Genomic DNA, 4,676 nt, shown 5'->3' on the forward strand with positions numbered 1-4,676 from the left:
AAATGCACGTTTTGGTGTCCAATTTAACTTGAACAATTATATTTTGTTCAAATCTAAATTTTCCATTTAACGAGTCAATTTTTCTCATGAGATCATGAATATATATACTATATCTATTATATCATCATTTTTGTTTCTCATTCTCTCAAAATAACATACATAAGGTGGGTTGCTACCCGTGTTGTGAGCCCATTTATTTTCAACTTGAACTTTGGAGAGAGAAGGTTGAAAAAGGAAAGCAGCTTGTTTAATGGAAAATGATTTGGTCTAAACTAGTATAGAGCTTGTGCCTGGTAATCAACTTGTGATTATAAAATCAAGTTTGATCCCAAAAAACTCCTTAAATTATTGTAAACTTTAAAAAAAAATAAATAAATAAACTACAATTGTTGTGTGGATTCTACATTATAGTAAAGAAAAACTGCATCGCTAAACCCGGATTAAAAATTGCATTACCACTATAAATCTGCCGTAAAAAAATAGCATATAAACACAAACTAAATTAAATTTCAAAACTGAAGTTATGGTACTATATTTGGGTATTTGGTAATTAATATATGCATCAATTTTGTTTTTCTCATAGGTGATACTGATCTATTTAATTTCAAATGTGATTTTTCAATAGATTGGGGATGCTTGTATTAATCTCATATACTCCACAAGCTTTGTGTTTTAGTTTGGACTACTAGTAGAAAACACATTAAACATCTTGCTCTAATATTTGTTATCTTGTCTTTAAATTAATTGATCAATCTTCTCATCCTCATATGCTCATGCTCCTAAATCTCCAATTAATGTACTCAAATTATTTTTTTAAAGGAAGGTACTCCAAAAAAGTATTTTTGTTATAACACAGATGCAATTTTTAAAATTTGAAAAAAGTTACTAGCAATAATAATAACCAAATCAAGAAATTGCCACTGGTAGATTTTTTTTACTCAATTGATTGAGAGGGTTGCCACTGGCAAAATTGGACTTGTTTGATTCAATTTTTTAAAGCAGTTTTTTTGTATTTATTTTTTGTAATTATTTATTGAATTAATCTGGGCGATTTAGACTATGTATTTTTTTTTTGTTGCTGATTAGTGTGACATGTATTTATTGAATTTTTTATTTTTATAGCAAAAATTAATAGAGTGATTAATGTATTTATTTTATATGTTAATATTTTTTGGATGAAAGTTCTTTGTTTTAAATATGATTACTGGTTTCTAAAAGCAAAAAATCAAACCACTCTAAACATGTTTTCATTTCAGTTTTTCCTTTTTTTCATTAAAACAATTTCTTTTGAAAATATACAAAACTGTAATAACATGGAACTCTATTCTTTTCTTGTTGTAGACATAACTAACAACATGTCCAATCTTTTTTATTGAAAAAACGCGTACAAGCTTTTAACAATTTATAGCTAGCGTCAAAGCGTATACACTTCATGAAGTATGAACAAATTACCATCAAACATCCATTGGAGTAAAATATTTAGTATTCTCTCACTTAAAAAAAAGCATATAAAAAATAGGTTAAATACGGTCCCTTAACTTAATTTCAGTTAACGTTTTAGTAATTTATTAAATTTTTTTTTTCTGATTTGGTCCTTTGTTTTGATTTTAAGTGATAATTTGATATTTTATGTTTTAAAATATCAACAATATTATCCTTATTTTTTGCAAAAATTCAAAAAACTCATAAAAAATTTCAAACAAAACTCATAAAACTAATTATCATCCTCAATATTAATGTAATTTCATCAAATTTATAACTTAAATCTTTAAATAGACTCATATTTTCATCTCCAACAACATCAAATAAAGAATAACAAATATGAATTTATTTGAAGATTTGAATTACGAATTTGATTAAATTTGTTTTATATTACAAAATATAATTAATTTTATGAACTTTGTTTGAAAATTTTGATAAGTTTTTGAATTTATGTAAAAAAAAAAAATGATAACATTGTTGACATTTTAAAACATAAAAGATCAAATTGTCACTTAAAATTAAAATAAAGGATTAAATCGGGAAGAAAAAAAGATAAATGATTACAACGTTAACTGAAATTAAATTAAGAGATCAAGTAGTATTTAGCCTAAAAAATATTAAACTTATTCTTAGTAAAAAATACAAATGCAGAAGTTTTGGCCGTTATTAAACCGGATCCTTTTTTTCTTGCAACGGTTAGATAATAACTTTGGAGTATGATTTTTTAGGGTGAAACGTTGAGTTGTACATTCTCTTTAATAGGGAGTTTTATTTTTTGAAAATTTTGAGATGACAACTGGATGCTTTGCTAATTTTTGATAATTTGGAAATGGGAGGAAAGGATAGACAGTGTTATGGTGTGATATTTATTTATTTGCTTTTGGTAAAAAATGTAACCGGCCATTTTTATTGAGATTTGAAACTTTTTGTGCCAAAAGTTGAAAAGGTTTATTTAGTTAATTTTTTTAATTGTGTTTTTCAATTTTTGAAAAATGGGTTGTAGTAAGTTGGATAGGCTTGTTTTTAAAAAGTTGAGTAAAAAAATATTTGAATTTAAAAGTCTTTTTATCCAATATATATTAATCAAAATAACCTTAATAATAGCCACCGTTCTTCTTTTATTGTGTTCTTTATTCAATGTATATACACAACACAATACCTCTGTCATATTCTTTATTTGGTCTCCCATACAACTTAGCTATTAAAAGTCAGTTTATTCAATTTGAATTACACTTAGAATTTGCGGGATTCAAGATTTAGTCTAATAAGCTGCTTTTTTTTTTTTTGTTCGTAATTGAATTGATAAAACGTAAAATCTAGTTAAACTATTAAAAAATTGCAGGTTTTAGTACTTCTAAAATTAAACTTGGTTTAAAAATTCAATAATAAGTCTGATTTATTAATAATAAATTACATATTTTTTCAAATTATTCACAAGGTATGCATACACATTTCTTATAGAAAATATAATTATCAATTTCATTCAAACAAATAAATAAATCAATTGTTTGTATGTAATACAAATAAAATATAACAAATTTATAATAAAACGGTTTAATATATAATTTACATAAAAAAATTGTGTTACATAAAGCATTTATATTTGAAGTTTTGGAAGGGACCTTCCTTCTAAAAATACTTTAAATAACACAAATGTAGATTCTCGTTGCAATGATGCACTGGAATGACCAGCTCCTCTAATGGTGGCAAAAGATAAAATATCATCCTAAACCACCGTAGATCCTGCAACTTAAATAATCAAAATAGATTAGTTTGTTAGACATGAAGGTTACCATGCTTGACAAACAATATAGCAAAAAGTAAAGATAAAATTAGATTGTTTATTTTTAGCTCAACCACCAACACATAATCAATAACTCTATAGAATACAAATCTTAAACATTTGTAAATATATACATTTATTCAATTATACCATGGTCGAAAAGAGTTTGATTCCTTCAATCCAATGTCCTTGGCTAATCCAATAAGGATTGTGTGCCAAGGAATGGTAAGTAAGAGTTTGATTCCTTCAATCCAATGTCCTTGGCTAATCCAATAAGGATTGTGTGCCAAGGAATGGTAAGTAAGAATCTTGATCTCCACTACACAGAAAAATACTTTGCTTAACAAATATAAAACATTGACAAACCAAAAAACAAAAGAATATGATGTAAGGACTAACTAAAAACTTAAAGTTAGAGAAAAATGTACTAACCTAAATACCATAACTCTTACACCTGATTTAACAAGTGTCCCTAGAATAGATATGGTTGGAATATAAGACTCCTTAATGTCATACCAGAGAACTCTAAAATAAAAGCAAAATGATATTAGCAATTAATACAGGATCTGATAAAACATATCAATTTTTTTTAATAAACCTAAACTTATTTCCAATTTAAAAAATAAATCGAAAGGCCATTTATTGCAAAGAGAAAATTGGTGATAATTTGAAAGCCCATTTAATATAAATAACACGGGTTTTGTACCACGCACCCCCTATTTTTACCTCCCACCCCCTCAATCATGTGTAAAATACCATTTTACCCTCAATTTCATCTATTAAAACCAAAAAAAAAATTGACTTTTCTTTTTTACCCAATTTCTTCGAAAGTTTGTAATATCTGAATTTGATCCTACCCACCCCTCGAACATTTGAAACTTTCGAATCTCAAAAGTAAGTAAAAATTCGAATATTTCAAATATTCGAAATGTATGAAACCCCAAATCGTTCGAAAGTTTGTATCATATTGAAAGTTTTGAAATGAAAGTCTCGAAAGTTTGAAAGTTTAGAAACATAGAAACTTTTGAAAGTTTCATGGAATTAGAAAGTTTCGAAATGGTTGATGCTCGAAGAAATGAAAATTTCAAAATAGAGGTCGAAAATATGAAAGTTTCGAATGATGAAACTTTCGAAGTATATTTTTCTCATAAATAATGAAACTTTTGAAAGTTTCGAAATACAGAAACTTTCGAAGAATATGAAAGTTTCGAAATGCAAAATTTTGCAAAACTTTCTATATATGTTGAGTTTCGAAAATTTGGTATTAATGGAAAGTTTCGAAATACATTTTTATTAGTAATAAATAGTAATAAATAATAATAAATTTATAATAATAAATTTATGGTAATAAATTAATAGTAATAATAAATTTGATATTTAATTTCGGAAGTTTCAGTCATTTTAAAAAAAA

The 4,676-nt window shown here is 25.7% G+C and overlaps 1 long non-coding RNA gene across 4 annotated transcripts in view; it reads right to left on the reverse strand.

Annotated features, from left to right (window-relative positions):
* Nucleotides 1–2,997: 2,997 nt before the first annotated feature.
* The window catches only part of LOC101515742 (uncharacterized), a 4,220-nt gene continuing 2,541 nt past the window's right edge, over nt 2,998–4,676 (reverse strand). The window contains exons 6-8 of one of the 4 annotated variants that reach the window (XR_001144702.3): nt 3,698–3,790; nt 3,416–3,584; nt 2,998–3,225 (exon numbers count right to left, since the gene is read on the reverse strand). This is a non-coding gene — a long non-coding RNA (uncharacterized lncRNA). Of the gene's footprint in view, nt 3,232–3,415; nt 3,585–3,697; nt 3,791–4,676 lie in introns of all 4 variants that reach the window. The other 3 variants (XR_001144701.3, XR_001144703.3, XR_012161808.1) reach the window with 3 other exon arrangements.

This window comes from Cicer arietinum, chromosome 1 (assembly GCF_000331145.2).
Source record: "Cicer arietinum cultivar CDC Frontier isolate Library 1 chromosome 1, Cicar.CDCFrontier_v2.0, whole genome shotgun sequence".
Taxonomy (NCBI): Eukaryota; Viridiplantae; Streptophyta; class Magnoliopsida; order Fabales; family Fabaceae; genus Cicer; species Cicer arietinum.